Source organism: Tamandua tetradactyla, chromosome 15, assembly GCF_023851605.1.
Source record: "Tamandua tetradactyla isolate mTamTet1 chromosome 15, mTamTet1.pri, whole genome shotgun sequence".
Taxonomy (NCBI): Eukaryota; Metazoa; Chordata; class Mammalia; order Pilosa; family Myrmecophagidae; genus Tamandua; species Tamandua tetradactyla.
The window spans coordinates 30,183,027-30,202,684 of NC_135341.1; the positions used below are offsets into that span (position 1 = coordinate 30,183,027).

Consider the following 19,658-nt stretch of genomic DNA (forward strand, 5'->3'; position numbering starts at 1 on the left):
AAGAGTTAAAACTATAAAAATTCGTAGAGAATAACAGGGGCAAATTTTAGTGGCCTTGAATTAGGCAATGGTTTCTTTAATATGACATTAAAACATAATCAACAAAATAAAAAATATGCAAACTGGACTTCATCAAAATGTAAAATGTTTGTGCATCAAAGGACATTATCAATAAAGGGAAAAGACAAGTCACTAATTGGCAGAAGATAGTTTCAAATCATACATCTGATCAGAGTTCAGTATCAAGAATATATAAAGAATTTAGCAACAAAGACACAAGCACAATTTACAAAAAAGATTTGAATACACATTTCTCTGAAAAAAAATACACAAGTGGCCAATATACTCATGAAAAGATGGTCATATTAGCCACTGGCTAAATGAAATCAAAATCACTTCATTCCCACTAGAATGGCTATAATCCCAAATCAGGAAATAACAAGTGGATGTAGAGAAATTGGAAGCCTTATACATTGATCATTTGAATCTAAAATAGTAGATTCTCTGTGGAAAACAGTTTATCAGGTCCTCAAAAAATTAAACATAGAATTACCATATGCTCCTGTACTTCCACTCACAGGTATATACCTAAAAGAATTTGAACCATGTTTATACTCACATGAAGGAAATTAGTTTGCCCAAGTACTTGTACATGGACATTCACAGCAGCATTATTCATAATAGCAATAGAGTGGAAATAATCCAAATACCCATCAACTGATAAATGCATAAACAGAGTGTGGTATATCCATGCTATGGAATATTATTCAATTATGAAAAGAAACAAATTCTACATTCTACAACATGGATGAACCTTTAAAATATCACACTAAGTGAAAGAAACAAGACAGAAAAGGCTTCATATTATATGATTCCATTTCTATGAAATGTCCAGAGAGACAAATCTGTAAAAGCAAAAAGTAGATTAGTGGTTGCCTGGAACAGACAGTGGGGAGAGACTGCTTAAGTGGTGTGGGATTTCTTTTTAGAATGATGAAAATGTCTGGAATTAGTAATGGTGGTTGCACATTGTGAATACACTAAAAAAAAAAATCAGTGAATTGTACACTTTAAAATGGTGAAGTTTATGTTACATGAATTTTACCTCAATTAAGGAAAAAAAACAACAACATGAAATCAAAAAGCAAGTCACAGATCCTACCCACATTTAAGGTCATGGACACCAGGAGGTGGGCATCAAAGCAGTCACCTAAGAGTCTGTCTGCCACAGTAGTGGTCACCAATTAGAGTGTCTGCTCAGTCCCAAACAGCACTCTCTCTCTAAGAACTGGCATCTGGTGGAAGGGGAGGCAACTCAGGAGTTGTTGAGTGATCTTGTTCTAACATATGATATGGCACAGGCAGGTAAGTGAAGTTGATCTGCAGAGAATAAAGGAGGTTAAAGATGGAAAACATCACATCTTGATTTCTAACAGCTATACAATTGCTGATTCTAGTTTTTCATGTAACCCAATGATTTTTTTTTGTTCCAGATCTCTTCTAGTATCCTAGAAGAGATTTACTATCTTAAAATTTACTATCAGTAAATTTTCTATTTTGCTTAAGTTTGCTCAAGTTGGCGTCTGTTACTTGTCAAGGTAAAGAACCATGACTAATATGAAATGTCAAAGAGGGCCTTATTTATTCTTCACTTATAAGCTCTCTATCATCCATCCACCTGCCAACACATCCATCCATCTAACAAATATTTCTCTACTCCATATCATGGCGCAGATACTCTCCTGGATTCTGGGATACATAACAAGATTTAGAGTTCTCACCTCCACCAACCTGTAGTCCGTGGAAGAAGCTGGTACGCAAGCAGAGTTACAGGGGAACAGAGTTACAGAGTTACAGTTAAGAGGCACAGAATGGGGACAGGTGCCTGAGCTTGGGGCAGAGGACTTCCAAGAAACCTTCCTGTAGGAAGTGACTTAGTTGAAATTCAAGAGACAAAGAGGAACCACCAAATGAAGGGGAGAGGGGAGGGGATAGTGCCAGGCAGTAGGAACAACATGTGCAGAGGGGGACAAGAGCATAAAATATCTGAGACTCAGAAAGTTGAATGTAAGTCTGAAAAGACCTCTTAGGGAAATGGTGAAGAAGTTAACATTTTAACATGTGTCCCTCAAACTTTTACCTTCTTGAAGCAAAGAGGACTGTAATTTTTTATTAACATAGTCTAGCTTGACCCTTAGGGATTTATTAATACAAATTATTTGCCTTGGCATTTTATTTACTTCTTCATTAATATAAATTGAAATTCACTTTTTAGTATACAGGTCCATGAGTTTTGACATATGCATACAGATATGGAACCACTGCTGTCAAGATACAGAACATATATATACACATAATATTTTATCTAATCTTCATATTCACCTATATGAAAGAGATTATATTCTTTGTATTTTACAGCTACAGAAACCAAGCTCAATGCATTTTTCTTCCTTCTTTCCTTGGCTTTGTTCTGGAAATTGAGTTTTTCATGCATCTGTGAAGATAAGAGGCCCCATGTTTTCAGATCACCGGGTAAGACATGCAGATTTCTCAGGTCTTACTCAGGAAAAGGTCAAGCCACTTTAGAAAATCACACCTTGTTTTCCAAAATGTGGACTCTGTGCTGAAAAGATATAAGAACAGAAAACTGGCATTATCTCTTGGGTCAGGTTTTTCTTTCTTTACTGTGGGGCTAAAGGCATGTGTTTCAGGGGGCCAATAAAATGCACCTTCTCCTCACGCAATGTTACAACAGCTGGCTTCCAGATCCTCATATTGTTATGTATTTTTAGAGACGTATCCATTAATTATTTTTAATCATCTCTTGATTCTACCAAGAGCGTCATTATTTCTTCAGGCTGCTCACTGATAACTTTGCTAGTATTTCCATGTTATTTTTATTCCTGTGGTGTGGTGTAACCTTCTTTGTCATCGATACATACGTCAAAGCAGGCTAACCAGCAAGTTTCCTCCTCCAGAACATATGGTTGTGTCATGCAAACAATGATCGTAAATCCTCCTTGACAATAGTCCAAAATGATATCGTGACCTGGTCCCTTTGGAATCCAGATTTATGAAGATCTGAATGTGAGACCTGAGCATTAGGAGAATGGGCGTATAAAAATGTGCCATGTGAATACGTCTGTCTCTTTATATGGCTACTTGCCTCCACATGTGGCAAATGAATGAAAAATACATGCAAAGGTATTTGAACAATTCTTGAGGTACCTCACTAAGCTTGCCTAGTCCCAGGTGCAGTGAAACCACCCAATAAATATTTGTCAAGTGAGTGAATGAATGGATAGATGAATGAAGTGAGACTTGCATAAGTTATAAAGTCATCTAATTTTTCTAAAAAACAGCTCACTACTGGGAGGCACTTGGTTGCCTTCTCAATACCTTTTCCCTTTTCTACTTCTGAATACATCCCCAATTTTGTTCAGGAAGCCTTTCTGCTCTCATCCCTGGGATAAATCTTAATTTGGCTAGGCCAAGCACAGCATGGTATTCTCCTAGAAACTATGATTGGTTTTGAAATGAATGTGTAACTTTTGTTGGTCCCATCAGACTGAAGGGAATGAATTTAGATTCATGGCATGGAGAGACATTTACTATTTCTTTGGATGGGGATGGCAAGGAAGCATGCGGTCTCACGTGCTACTCAGTGGCTTTCCCTTCCATGCCAACACGACCCTCCTGAGCTGACCTGTTATCTTATGAGCTGGAGGGGAACCAGCTTTGCTTTGAGGTTTGGCGCTGTGCAAAGCAGAGAGCAGAAAAGAATCTCATCCTCAATGACATCATTGAGCTCCTCAATATCCCTAGAAACCACTCAGATGTTGGGCCTCCTGTTATGTGAGAGTGAACATTTCCTTCTGGTTTAAGGTCACTTGAGTTGGAGTTTCTGTTGCTTTTCTCTGAAAACATAAAGGTCAAGGATAAGCTTAAAGTTGATGTGGAAAGAGAGAAAGGAATAGGAGAATGAATAGTTTTCGTTTTTTTGTGTCATTTCAGTAAGTAATAGCACAAACCTCTGTGTGTAAAGCATATATGAAGACCACTTTTAGATACCATTTTTCATTGCCAGTGCCCACAACCTTGGGAATTAAGTACTGTTGTATCACTTTTACAACTGAGGACACTGAGATTCAATACCACCAGCAACTGGTAGACCTAGCATTAATCCTCGATTCTTGCCCACTAGACTCACCACTTTTTAACACACTGCTTCTACCATTTCCTTTCTCTAAGACTTGCCCATCTTGGAAGTAAGTCTACCCCTGGGCTAGTTGCATTAATTAAGTATTTTCTTTCTCTTTCTAGTTTTTCTCTGGTTCCCATGCAACACAAAGAAAAAGATTTTCTATCATTAGGTATTCCACCCACAACCCTCCCATGATTTCAGTCATTCCTATTACTGCCTCTCTCACTATTTCGTGAAATAGAGGAAACACCTTAGTAAATGTGCCTCTGTTCGTTTTTGTAAGCAAGGTGCCACACAAGTTATACAAAGAAATTTAGAACAATCCTTGCCTACAAAGATCTTATCTTCTAATTTGGATGACAGAACATAGTATTTCAGAGAGTGAAAGGAGACTTGAATAAATAGACATACAAAACTATAATGATTAAAAAAATGTCATTAATTTTGAGATGAGAGGAACATCATCATAACTCTTGAATCCAAACATCTCTCATCTGCTCTCCTGCTGTCTCTTACCTGGAGGTTGCAGTATCTTCCAGATCTGTATGCTTCTAGCCTGTCTGTTGTCTAATCTATTCTTCACACCAAAGCCATAGAGATCTTGTGCAGAAGCTAAGAAGATCATATCATTCATCTGCTTAAAAATACTCCAGTGGCTTTTCTTTCCATGCCTGTAAGACTATTGTCTAGACTGGCCCTCTGACTTCTGCAGCCTGGTCTCTCACAATGTTCCTCCTATTCTTTCAGTTCCTTTCTTTCTAGATGCTTTTCAGTCTCACCCAATAGGGCCTTTTAATATGCTATTCCCCCTACCTAGAACACTATTCCCTCTTCTCTACAGCTACTCAACACCTCCTTCCTCCTCCAAATCTCAGCTCAAGCATCTCGTCCTCAGAGTAGCCTTCCATGACCTCCCCATTTCAGGCTGTCCTATCACTAGGGATCTTCCCCTTTGAATGTCCCAGGTGTAGTTCCAGTTTGTGTCATCACTTGAAACACTACCAGCACCCCCTCGCCAAACCTCTATATGGGCGAGATTTTATCTGTATTTACTCACCATTGGATCTGCAGAGCTTGACAAAGTGCTTGGCACACAGTAGATGCTCAATAAATATGTATTGAAAGGAAGAATAAAAACATAAATTTGGATAGTATGCTTACTTCGATCCAGGAACCATGGTACAAATTTGCCTGCATTATATCATCGATTCCTTAGAACAATCCTATGAGCGAGTTGCTGTTATTGCTGTTTTAGTTTGTGAGGTTGCTTGAAGCAGATACCATGAAATGGATTGGCTCTACACCATGGGAATTATATTACCTCACAGTTTGAGGCCCTGAGAATGTCCAAATCAAAGCATCATCAAGGCAATGCTTTCTTCCCGAAGACAAACTGCTGGTCATCCCTGGGTCCTCTGCCACATGGCAAGCCACATGGTGGCATCTGATGGCCTCTCCCTTCTCTTTTGGGATTTTGCTACTCTTAGCTTCTTGCTTCTGTGACTTCCTCTTTCTTTGTCTGAATTCATTTTCTTATGAAGGACTCCAGTAAGAAGATTAAGGCCTATGCTGGGTCACACCTTAACTGAAGTAAATTCATCAAAATCTACTTACGATAGCTTTATACCAACAGGAATGGATTAGATTTAAGAACATGATTTTTCTGGGGTACATACAGTTCCAAACCACCATGGTTGTTCCCTTTTTATAATTAAGTACACTGAGGCATAAACAGACAAAATAATGTACTCAAGTTCACATGCCAAGGAAGTGACAGAGCTAAGATTCCAACCAGACACTTAGATTCATATACCAGAATTCTAACCACTGACCTCCATCATGTCTCAGTGATAAAGAAATTTCCAAGGTTGGAGAGGCTTTGTAGGCAAAGAACATTTTAGGCTGGCCTCAAATAATAAGTTGGAATTTGACAGTTCCTAAAAAGTTACATGTGGAACTGCCATATTACCTGGAAACCCCACTTACAGATATGTACCCAAAAGAATCGAAAGCAGAGACACAGTAGATATTTGTACAGCGATATTCATCACAGCATTATTCACAATAGCAAAAAGGTAGAAGCAAATCAGGTGCCCATCAACAGATAGATGGATAAACAAAATGTAACATATACATACAATGGAATATTATTTAGTTGTAGAAAAAGAATGAAGTTCTGATGCTTGCTACAACATGGGTGAACCTTGAAGACACTGTATTGAATGAAATGTCAGAAATAAAGGGGCAGGTATTATGTGATTCCACTTATATGAGATAGCTAGATTATGCAAATTTACAGAGACAGAAAGTAGAATACATTAGGGAGGGGAGGCAGAATGGGGAGCTAATGCATAAATGGGTGCAAGGTTTCTGTTTGGGGTGATGCAGAAGTTCTGGTAATGGATGGTGGTGAGGGAAGCACAACATTCTGAATGTAATTAATCCCACTGAACTGCATACTTGGGAGTGGTTCAAATGAAAAAGTTTATGTTATATATATGTTTTCATAATTGAAAATGGAGAGAGACACTAAAGAGACAATAGCAATTAAATGCAACACATGATCTTGGATTGGAGGTAATAATGGAAGGGGAAAGACCCAAAAGGACACTATGGGGACATATGAAAAAATTAGAGTATAGACTGTAAGCTTTATATCAATGTTAACTTTCTTGAACTTGATAACTATATTTAAGGTGGCTGCAAAACTGAAAATCATTGTTTATAGGAAATGTACATGCAAGTATTAACTGTTTAAGGAACATGATAAACACAGCCTACTCTCAAATGTTTCAAAAATAGGTTAAATAGATAGATGATAGATAGATGGTTAGATATATAGAATTATATGGCAAAATATTAAAAGTTAGTGGATCTGGGTATCTGGGGCAGGGTAAGTTGGCATTTTCTGTCTGGTAAGTTTGAAATTATTTCAAAATTAATTTTTTGAATTTAAAAAAAAGAGAAATTGATTTTGATCAGAGAGACAAGAAGAAGGATGCAGGTACACAGGGAAAATGCTAGCACAAAGATAATCTTTGAGCAAGGCTCTGCTTCTGAGTGACAGAAATAGTCTGCCCATCTTCCCTGCAGATGCAGCCCCATACCAGGAACACACAGGTTGGTGAGTCAAGCGTTGGCTCAATATCAGCTCCCACTTTCCCCTTTAGCTGTTCACTTGTCCCATTGCACAAACCACACAGCTGTAAACAGCACCCAGCCGGCATGAAGCCTTAGTGGCATACGTGCAAGAGATGGAAAAAAATCCACTGGCTAGAATGGGTACCTTCTGAGGGGAATCTAAAAGCCTAGATCTGTGCTGTTCAATATAGTAGCCATACATAGCTATTTAAATTTAAATTAATTAAAATTAAATACAATTCAAAAAATTAGTTCCTCAATCACTCTACCCATTTTTCAGTGTCCCATAACTTCATGTGGCTGGAGGCCACCATATTGGACAGTACAATAGCGGACATTTCCATCATTGCAGAAAGTTATACTGGACAGCACTGTTCTAGGAAGCCAACTGGAGCCATAGTTTGTAAAAAGCTCAGCTTTTTACATGCATGGTCTTGGGAAATCATGAAAAGGTTGTAAGTGGGGAAGTAGTAGGATTGAAGCAGCAGGACTAGGAAGAGTCATAATTATTATTTACTGGGGGATTCATGTGCTAAGTACTTCATATGCATGAGTTTCACTTAATTTTCAGAACAGCCTTAAAAAGTAGAATGTTATTATCCCCATTCTATAGATGAAGAAACTGAGGCCTAGTGAAGTGAATTCTTATAACTCCAGGTGTGTTGGACTCCAAAGGCTCTCCATTATACCCTATTCCTACTCTGTACCCAAATTAACCTGGCAATGGGAATGAATCATTCAGTAAAGTGGAAACTGAGGTCAGAGAAGCCCCATGGGCAGCTAAAGGTGTTCTGGCCATGAGATGATGATGACTTCAGGTAGGGGTCATAAGCTCTGTTAGTAGCAAGCTTCAGATGTTCGTTGTTCTATCTTCCTAGCCTATAGATCCCTCCCTTCCTCCCTCACCATTAATAGTAGTGGTCTACGTTTTCTTTGGAATCATCTTTGCTTATCCTTTTGCTCGTTGTGTTGGTGTTTCCAGAGAAAATGGTGTTTGCATTAGGTCTTAACCTAATAAATTTTGATCCCTGGGAGGATATCTCCCACCTCATCCTGCTGTTAAGCCTCCCTTTGGAGATTCCAGGATGCAGCTGGAGAGCTTGTGTGGGCCCCACCACAAGCCAAGCATAGAAATTGCTCTGGAAGAAGTACCTGACAGATGGTCCCACTCTTCTCCCGGTTCCCCTACACCAGTGGATCCCACTTCATGCTGGGACATGAGATCATTGTGCTGCTTTGGTCTCCTGGTGTTGAAGGTAAACTTTCCCATGGAATTGTTCTATCCACATTGCATGTTCCAGCTTGACTAGGAATCTACTTTAGTGTAAGGATGTCAAGCTTTAGGTGAGGTCTTTCAAACAATGGAAATGGATTGGTTCTCCCCTCGTCCTGAAAAGAGAAATGGCTTCCAGTTTCTGGTTTCATGGATTACAGACAAGCAGGTCCCCATCAATCCTCCTGAAGAATTCTGTGAAAGAAATGATTGAATATTGATCAGTGTGTTATAGCTGAGGAAACTGAGGCATTGGTGGTGGTGGTGGGGGGGGATGCCACAAGTTGGAACTAAAGAACTAGAAAGAAAATCACAATGCCCAGTTGTCTCCTCATGCTTAACCACAACCCATACTTGCCTATTTAATTACAACAAACACAAAAGAGATAAACATAGATGTAAGTTAGTCTAAACACCAAATTTTAGAAGTTTTTCCTCTGATGTCTAGTCAGCTATTCTGACCTTTATTGGAGGATAAGCCAATACCTAACAGCTGTGGGCAATTATTTACTGTAACTCAGAAACCAATGGGCTTAGATAATAAGACAAATTCAGTGTTAGAAGGAGTCAGATGTGCTTGGTGCTAGAAAAGTTCCTTTTAAGTTGATTCTTGAATTCCAAAGATCAAGAGGTACCAAGTTCACAACATAAGAGGTGCTAGAAAAGCCCAGCATTGGTTGAGCAGTAGGCTTTCCTCACATGTTAGGAGCTTTACAGTAATGCACAGCCACACCTGGGCCTTCCTCAGCCTGGAGTAATCCAAGAAGATACTTTGTGCAGATGCTACTGAGATGACGCATCCCCTGCTGTCCATAAAAGTGATTTACAGCTGGCTCTGGAATTACCGAACCTTCCTAGCTACTCAATAAGAAACAGATTTGGATTCCCTCACTCAGGCTGTCAGATTTTACAGCCACCTGATGGCTCTGCAGCAGTGTGGCCTCTCAGCAAGATACTGCTGATGGGAGGCTCAGAGACATTTAGCAGTCAAGAGAGGGACAAAAGCTTTGCTTAAATTGGGGGTGAGTTCAAAGTCATTAACATTTACACTCCATGCCAAGACAGCATTTAAAGCCCATGAGGTGCCTCCAAGCCAATAAGGTGTTATTACCTTTAAGCAGATCCCTTTTGCCCTTTGATAATAGGCTCATGTTGAAGTACTCGAAAATACTATCCACAATTTAAAACAGGATATGTCACCTCCACACTTTGAACTTCCAGAAAGATAAAGGAGACTTACTTGAAGTTGATGCACTTCATAAAAGGCAAATAACCACCCACACCCCTCCCTGCCACAACTCACATACTCTTTCTCTCTCTCACACATGCACACATCTCTCTCTCCCTTTCTCCCTCTTTCATCCTCACCTGTACAAAAATAGACTTTGGCCAGCCACCCTAAGTGTGACAATGAGGAGCAACATGGCTAATGAATTTCCTTTCCAGGGGCCACCTGCTTACAGGCCAGCTCAGAGTACAGGGAAAATTTCTTATAAACATTCCCATCCTTTGAATGAGGTTTAGTCCCCATGGTCCCCTCCAGACTGCGGCCTGGGCCTGAAGAAGGAGAAGCTGGGAACTCTGTGTTCTAGAATTTTAATTATACAGATCACAAAACCCACTTGCTCCCTAAGATAGAATTCTGAGATAGAATTCTAAGTCTGAATTGGAGAACAACTCCAGTTCTTAAAATGTGAATGACAGCAAGCAAGGGAATGTCATCATTGTCTTGGGCAAAATGGGTCAATATAGCACAGATATAATAGACAGTAAAATTAAAGGGCATAAGCTCTGGAGCTAGATGACATGTTCAAATCGTGGCTCTGCAATTTGCTTTGGACAAAGTGCTTGAATGCAGTACTGAATTTATGTTGTTGATAAGTCTTTGTGACTTGGAATCATGACTTAGAACTGGAGGTGACCTTGGATATCACCTTGTTCAGCCATCATCCATGAGACTTACCTAAGATGGTTCAAGGATGGTCTCCAGAATTCCTAATTCTCAGCCCTTTGCTGTTTACATCAGAGGAGACTATGTGTGTGTCTGCAGTGGCAGATGAAGAGGGAAGGTAGGGTTCTGAGTCTTTTGTCATACACATTTTCCTAAACAAGAAAATATCTGCTTAAAGCTCCACTTAAACTCTCAGAAGGTCAATTCACAGCTCTGAAACTGCTTCTCCCTCTCTCTCCCTCCAAGATTCAGTTGTCTATTTTTTTTTAACTGAGTACTACCATGGTACACTCCATTATTGATTCCATGAAGTTCACCATGGAATAAAAATTTCTTCCCTAACTGTCCTAACCTACTTGTCCAGTCTCAATTCCCACCCCATATAAACTCTCCCTCTGACCATACTGACCAGCTCCTGTTGCCCATCATGTCACACACATTCATGACTCTATCCATGCTGTTCCTTCTTACTTGCGATGGTCTTCTCCCTTTTCTACCTGGAAAAGTTCTACTTATTCTTCAAGATCAAGACCAATGTCAATTCTTCTGTATGCCTTTCATGGCCATCATCACTAATTCTAATGATAGAAAAGTTAAGTACCTACTAACTTACCCCAATCTGTGCTGACTATTCTCCATGATTATTTAATTTCATCCACTTAATCCTCACTACAATCCTATGAGGTCAATACTATTATTATCCTCATTTTAAGATGAGGAAAACAAGCCTTAGAGGAGTTAAGTAACTTGCCCAAGTTCACACAGCTCATTTAGTGGTGGAGCCAGCTTCAAGTTCAGATCTGTCTGACTCCAAAAGCAAGCGTTTCCCCATCGGTCATTACTCACGTCCCCAGTACACATTATTCAGACTTCATTTGTACCATTTTCCCAGTTTACCTTTACATCTGTTTTCATTACTGGATTATAAGACCCTCGTGATAGTAGTTGCAGCTTATTCTCTCTTTTATCTTTGATACTTACATAGCTCACTGCTTAGCTTACAATAGATATTTAATATAATTGCATATAAATGGTTGGCTGGCTGGCTGGATAGAAGGAGGGGAGGAATCAAGGAAGGAATATTTGACTTCCTCAAAGGTGCGTATCATAAAAAAAAATAACATCTACCAAGAACACCAAACTTGTGTCCTATAAGGAGGAATTTTAATGCTGCTTGGACAATGTACCTAGATATTCAATTCATATTTCATATTGACCCTAGACTTGATTAATGCCAGGAAATGCAAAGGAAAGTCCAGTCTATGTCAGTGCCCACTTCTGGCCAGAGATGGGGAGCACAAAAATGTTGGACAAGGCAGAGAACACCTGGACCTGATCATAACTTTGAAGAATGAATATATTATGCTCTCTGAGCTCCAAGTTTTTTTTGCTTTGGGGAAAAAAAAGCAACAAAAAACACCTTTATTGTGTCTTGTGACTTTTGTGCCTTTTGATATTTTCTGCAAGGAAGAAGTCATGTCCATAGGATTCAGATAGGTAAGCTTGCAGCTGCTACAAATTCAAGTGTTTAGACTGCATCAGCTTACTTTTATTAAGGATGAATACAAATATCTAGAAAAAAATAGACAAAATGAGAACAGGTTATAGCCTTGGGAAAAAGTATATAAGGCAGCAAACAGACATGTTAGGGGAGGCTCAGAAGCTTGATGCCATCTGTCTTTGACCCCAAAAGAGATGGGTTATTGGTCTACAGACCAATTTCTACAAATAACCCCATGATTTAGACTTAGTAACTCCTATAGTGATTTCAGCAGAGATTTTGCTTTAGTTCTAAGCAAATACCCTTGTTTTGAGTGGAGGCCTGAAGCTATTTTCCACCTTTATTTTGTCCAGCTTATTTTGAAAGAAGAGACTTTTATAAATTAAGCAAATAACCCCGTAGCCCTGTATATGCTTCCATATCCTAAATATGAGGCTCAAGTTATGCTGTATTAATTATTTATAAGAGACTCTGCCACGTGCTTGAGAAGATATTCTCACGTAATCTTCATAAACAACCCTCAGAGAGAGAGGTACTTTGTTCAACTGTTTTACAGAAGAAGACAATGAGACTTGTCTAGTTATTCAACAGAAGTCCAGTTGTTCAACCACAAGATTCACATGTGGACTCACTTAAATACCAAAATCTATGCTTGCGCCAACTTTTCACATGTTTATTCAAATATGCCCTAGGTTTTTGATGACCAGGACTGTATTATTGCCCTCCTGCCGGCAGGAAAAAAAATTTTATGAAAAAGATAAATATCATTGATTATTACAGAAGGTGACTGTGAACTGTACACTGAGTCAGAAACAAATAGGAGGGGAGTTAGGTCCGCATGAGAGTGGAAGACTCCAGGTTGGACCTGTGGTTGAGTGGGGCCATTTCATATCAAAGGTACGGTGAACCTGGAAGCCAAACAAAGAGTATTTGGTTCTAGGGATAGCCTTTCTGTTCACTTGGGAACCAAGGCCACTTTAAAGACAAGTTGTTGGCTTTGTGAGAAGCTGTTGTCAAGGTGAAGAGTCTCTATGTCCCAACTGCCCATAAACATGTCTCCAAACAGCAGGAAGGAACTGTACAAAAAAGCAGGGGGGCAAAACTCAGGAAATGGATGTGTCTCCCAGAGCAGCACTGGCTGAGTAAGAATGGGTTGCACGTCCCAACTGGCCAAGACAAACATGGTCCAGGACTGACAGGGAGGCAACCATCGGGGAACAGTCAAACCACCACAATTATCCAGCCTCCCGAAAGATTGTTGCCGCAAGATGAAATGAGGGCCTGTGGTTTCCTGTCGTCCTCTCTGGTACACAGCTTGGGCTTCCAATGACTCATGGCCAATGGCATGCCAAGATTTCATTTCCCATCTCCTGTGGAGCCCAATGTGCACAGAGTCACGGCAGTTCCCACTGCTTCCTCCTCCTGAGCTTTATGAGGGGATTAACAATGACTAGGATGTGAATGGACCTCTTCATGTGAGTAGCCTGGCCATAAAACTGACTATGCACAGGCATGCAGGGAAAGAGCAAGGGTCAGTAACTATGAGCTATGCTGAGCCAAGGCTGTTGTGTCTTAACTCTACTGGTCATGTGAGGGAGAGGAAACAAACATTTATTAGCTTCAGAACTCTAGAAAAATGATGTAGCCCAGTGGTTAGAAGTGTGGGTGTCAGATTATATCTGGCTGAGCTACTCACTAGCTCAGGGATCTTGAGAAGTTATTTAACTCCCCAAGCCTCAACATTCTCAACCAGAAATAGGGAATAGTAATCACATTTACTTCATCAGAGGTACTGAGGATCAAATGAAATTATAAATGTAAAGTTAGATCAATGTTAGCTTTTATTATCATTGTTAACATTATTTACCATTTATTTTCAAGTTAGGTTGGTGGTGGGAGCTAAAAAGCAGTAGGAATTGTTTCTGAGCAAATTAATACCCCTTGTTGAGCAGAATGATTTATGAAAATTGAAAGCTGGAGTCCAGTTATAAATTGGAAGAGTGCCTTGATCCCAATACAAATGTGTTCTATGGGCTATTAAGCCTAAGGGACCTTTGGGATCTGTGTAGGCCTCAGGAATGGACTGACCAATGTAACAGTCTTACTTTGTGCCATCATTAATAATCTAAATTCTAATCACACAAGCCTCCTGTCAGTTCTACCAAAGTCTATTGAGGGTTTATCACATTTCAGTCACTACACTGGCATGGGGCAGAAGGAATTTGTTTGTAACCAAGAGGAGTAAAACATTGCCCCTATTCTTGAGATGCTAGGGAGATAGATGGGCACATATATATGCAATACAATGAGACAGGCAAATCATTTTGTGTTAGCAAGTGTTGACACAAACTACAGGCAGGACACATAGGGCAAGGATTGAGTCCAAGCAAGGATATCTGTGAAGTCTTCTAGGAAGGTGTGTGCTTTGAGATGGCTCTTGAAGGTTGATATGAAGAGAAGGAAAGCAGGATAGGAAAAGGGATCCTCTTTTGCAATAGCAGTTGCCTAAAGTAAAAGGAAGGAAAAAACAGAAAATAAAATTGGAAAGGTAAGAGGAGAGCACATTTTGTAAAATTTTGTCTATCAGGCTAAAAGACTTGGATTCTGTTATTTAGTTGGGAGATAATAAGCATTGGAGCTACCAGCTCAGGCACTGGAGATGGAAATGAATTTGTATCATGGTTCTATCTTGTACTTAGAATGTGACCTTGGGAAAACAAATTGCCTCTCTGGACTTCATTCTCTCCATCTGCAAAGCAGAGCTCATGGCAGTGGTAGCTCACAAGGCTATGGATATACGCAGGCTGCTCAGCACAGTGCCTCCTTGACACAGTAAGCTCTTATTAAAAAATGAGCCATTAAAAAAAAACAAATAAAAAGATGAACCATTGGTATCATCATCAGTAATCAACAAGCTGTTGTTATAACTTAGAGAGAAATGATGAGCATCTGGACTAGGATAGTGGAAAGAGAGAAGAAGGGTTGTGTCTAATTTCAGAGGTCTAACAGGGAAGTTCATAACCTTGATGTGAGAAGTGAAAAGAAAGTCAACAATGATTGAAAGATTTGAACCCAGGAGATCAGGAGTTTGAGATGGTGTGGCCAAGGTGTGGTCATGGAAAATGAGCTCAGTTTTGGATTTATTAAACCAAAGGTGGCTGGTAAATCCTTCAGCTTGGGCTTTTCTTTAGGGATTTCAAATACAAAGGCCTGAGTTTCAGTAGAAGTCTTAGGATAAGAATTTTAATTGAGGGTTCATGTGTATAGCAGTAAAATTCAAGCCTTTGGAATGATAAATGGTCCTAAACTGTTGTTTAGGAGTAATAAAGTTATGGAAAATGGATATTATGAAATGTTTATTTATAAAAGAGGATAGAAGAATAGAAATGGAAATGGTAGTCACCATGTTCCAGAAGACAAGAGGATAGGGATTTCAAAAAGGCTATGGTGGACAGCTGTACTGTTGGAGATACAACTGTTAGTTTGATGATACCTTCCATGAGCATCTCAGGAGACTGTTAGGAAAGAAGCTAGTCTGTAAGTCATTAAGGAGAAAGTAAAGGGGGAAAGGTGGTGTGAGCTTCATTTTTAAAGAAGTTCAGAAGTGAAAGGAATGTAAGAGATGGTGGGAAAGGTTAAAAGAATCTAGCTAAGACAGGAGCGAGTTTAGAGTGGAAACTATTTGAACAGGTTTGTAGAGTAGAGGAAATACCCACTGGAGAAAAACTGAAAATGCACAAGAGGAAAGAGACCATTGGTGTTCTCAGAAAGGCAGGAAAAGTGTGTAAATTATGGACTCAGGAGAAATTAGTTGGATTCCAGAAGCAGAAAGAAAGTCTGTTTTCAGGCAAAAAAAAAGTTTTTTTTATTTAGGTAGTTGATGGAGTACACTTTTGTGTACCTTTATCTCCTAGTAAGCTATAGATTTTCCTTTAATAATGAACTTATACAAGTTCATTAAAATATTTAAAAAGAAAAAATATTAAAAAAAAAAAGAAGAGTAGGATTTGTTTCCTTTAATTCTCTTGAGAGGCAGAATAGTTGAGCAGAAATAACCACAAGAGCTGAGTTGGACTTAGAAGCTAACAGACAAATCAAAATCTCATTAAATCTCAATAATCTTACCTACCAAAGGAGACTGCTCACAAAGAGGATGGTCAGAGCTTCCAACAAGATGTGTCTGGCTTTGTAAAATTGATCTGTAATAGACTAGAGTTTATTACTTTTATCTGTCAATGTTGTTCCTCAAGCTGTTTTTGGAATTTTATCCATGACTTGAAGAGATGTCTGAGACATGAGCAGAATGGAAAGTTTGTGCTGTGCTTTATTTCTCCCATAAGTGTATAGTGTGTGATGCATATGTGGAAGTTAGTCCCTGTCAAATACTCTGAGAAATGTGCCACTACAATATTGGGGGTGGGGGAACTTCATAGACATTCCACTGGAACAGGCTACTTCTCTACCAGCTTTTTCCCAAAGATGCTTCCAACATGGTTTTGAATGACTTAAGCCTTGAGACTTATACCACTTCCCTTGTTATGTACATGTGCCATTTCCCAGATTTCATCATTAGGGCATTTCCTGAAATCCAGCCCCAAATGTTCCTATTTTCTGATTTCAAATAGGAATTCTGTTTCAATCCTCAGCTGTCAAATAGGGAACCCAACTGTGAACAGTAGCAAATTTGACTGTGACATCAGATTTTCCAATGGGAATCTGTCCTTCCACCCTGAGATTAAATTCTCCCCTTGATTCGGCATTTAAGAATTATGTGCAGTCTTCTCCAGCCCTCACCAAGGTGCTGCTGCTGGAGCCAATAGCAGCAGGACCCCAAAAGCCTCTGAGGTTGGCAGCCTGAAAGAACTGTCTGCTAAGAACCCCTTTGAGACCTCATCACCTTTCCAACACCCCGTTTTTAAGCAGATCAAAGTACTTTCCTCATACTGGTGAAAGCCAGAGGTCTAGGTCAAGGTGAATGAGTGTGGGATTCTGAAGGAAGTTGGCAGAACATCAAAGAAAGATTGGGTGGGGCCTGGGGCCTTTCTTTGAAAACTCTTTCCATTGTTTCCCAGACTTTTTCAGTCTCACACATCATTGAACTTTTGCCTCTGTTCTCACCCTAATCTCTATGACCCCTATTCAGCTACCCATTAGTTCAATCATCTGATGCTCAAATTCATTAGTTGTTCACATTTTCCAAATGCTAATGTAGGCACACATGTACATATGAATAAATGCCCTTGTCCGTCCACATTTACCAACCATCTTATCTTAAGCCTTGAATTCAAAATAAACTTTCCTTCCTTTTATTCTGAAAGTATTTTGTTACCCTCCCCCCATAATGCTTAATGCACAATTCGGTATCCCCTACCAAAGTATACACTCCTTGAGGACAGCAATCATGTCTTCCTATACTTCTCTGTGCCCTTCCTCAGGGTTAGCACAGAGCCTTGATGCACACTAAATATTGGATAAAAGATTAGTCTTCTCTATAAAAAAATCTTAACCTTCCTCCTAATTTTAACAAGCATCATTTTATGCCTCAGCAAGGAATTTTGGGGTACTTGTGAATTGTCACACTTTATGGGCCAGAAAAAATCGCATTCAAGATCATAACTTCCTAATTTAAACTAATACAAAAAACAAGCAGGCACTATGGATACAATAAATATAATCATAATTATTTTAGGTGACATTCATTGAACACTTACTGTATGTTACTCAAGTGCAACATGTTTTCTTGTCACATTGTGCTGTCGGGTTCTTCATGCAGGAGTATCCCCGGGTTCAGCCTTGTTCTTATCCTCCTCTTCATCTACCCACCCCTTGGCGATTCTAAATATCAGCTATTGGCCACAAGCTCCCAATTTCTCCAGACTGGACATCTCTCCCAAACTCCAAACTCATGTGTTCTCTGCCTCACTTGGATGTCTCATAAACATCATAAATTCAACACATCCAAAGCTCCCTCCTGATCTCTGTGCAAAAGCTACTCCAGGGTTGGGCACAGTGGCTCAGCAGGCAGAGTTCTCACCTGCCATGCCGGAGACCTGGGTTCGATTCCCAGTGCCTGCCCATGCAGAAAAAAAGCTACGCTACCTGCTGCCTTCCCAACTCAGTTGATGGCAACTCTATCTTTTCCATTTCTTAGACCAAAATCTTTGGAGTCACTTAAATTCTCTTCTTTCTCTCACATCTCACATCCAATCCAGAGGAAATCCTGCTGGCTCTATGTTCAAAATCTGTCCAGAATTCAAATATTTCACACCATTTCCATTCCGATCTAAGCCACAATCACCTTTTCCTACATTCTAATCTCCTAATAGGCCACCATCCTTCTACCCTTGCCCCGTAAGGCATGATCTCAACCCACAGCCACAAGCACATATTTTTTTCAGATTATGACCCTCCAATGACTTCCTGTTTCACTCAGAAGAAATCCAGTTGCCTCCCAAGGCCTTGCATGATTTGGGGTCCATGGGTTCTCTGACCTTTTGTCCTAAGCCCCCCATTATTCACCTGACTCCTGTTACATTGGCCTCCTTGATATTCTGTGAGCATGACAGACAGGCTCCCACTTTGGGTCTTTGCTTTAATAGATCCCCCCACCTAGAATGCTGTTCCTGCAGATACAGAATGGCCAATTTTTTACCCCTCTCAGATCTCACTGAGGCCTGTCAAAATCACCTTCTTAATACCCTCACACATCCCTGACGCTCCCAGTTCCACTCACAAATTCCATATTGCTTCTCATCTTCTAACATGCCATATAAAATTACCCATGTATCATGTTTATTTGACGATCTTTCTTTTCTTTGTATAATGCAAGCTGTATGAGGGTACAATTTTTGTGTGTAAGTTCACTAATATATCCCAAATACTCAGAAGAGTGCCTGGAACACACAGTAGGCACTCAGTAAACATTGTTGAATATGTGTGTGAAAAGTAATAGATATACTTGGAATCTGGCCCAGGCTCCTAGTCTTATAGCTCCAAGTGGCCTTAACTCCCTGAACAGCAGCACATTTCTAGGTCCTTCCTAACCCATCTGAGGCTCAAAAGCCATATGTACCCTAATCTTCTAAATCCCGTTTCTACAGGCTGAATTTCTGCCTTGAGTAATGAATTCAATATGTTAGAGAATGGTAGGTCACTCTATTCTTTTGCTTGAAACCAAGTCCAATTAAGGATGGGAAATCATCCATCACAGATGGCTACTTGATGAGTTGAAGCCAATAAAATGTGATCATCATGAGTAGCTCTCCTGGCAAACTCTTCCTTGAAGAGAGAGTCACAGCCTATCACATTTACCATCTATTAATATTCACTTATTATGTCCTCAATCCATCAGGCCCACCTTACAGGGTATAGGATAGGTATTCTATTAAGTCATTTATACCTAAAATCAGCTAGTTATCCTTGCAATCCTATTATTTTACATGCCCTCCCTTTTATGGTATTTATAGAGTACTGACAACAGATTTAGGTCTATTCTGAAAAAGCATATTTCTCCTCCCTTGACCTTGTCCTTTTTATCACCATTTTATTATTTTTTGAGGTTGAAAAATGTTGGGGGAGGAGAGGCATG

General features: G+C 39.7%; 1 long non-coding RNA gene across 5 annotated transcripts; it reads right to left on the minus strand.

Annotated features, from left to right (window-relative positions):
- Positions 1–1,063: 1,063 nt before the first annotated feature.
- Positions 1,064–10,193, minus strand: LOC143657045 (uncharacterized). Of its 5 annotated transcripts, XR_013162731.1 has the most exons (6): positions 9,987–10,193; positions 8,498–8,813; positions 3,707–3,917; positions 2,597–2,623; positions 2,383–2,494; positions 1,065–1,380 (listed from the first exon to the last, which is right to left on the minus strand). It is a non-coding gene; the product is annotated as an uncharacterized LOC143657045 (long non-coding RNA). The 5 variants fall into 5 exon arrangements; XR_013162732.1 differs by lacking the exon at positions 3,707–3,917 and having other exon boundaries at positions 1,064–1,380; XR_013162728.1 differs by having other exon boundaries at positions 2,383–2,623.
- Between the last annotated feature and the right edge of the window lie 9,465 nt (positions 10,194–19,658).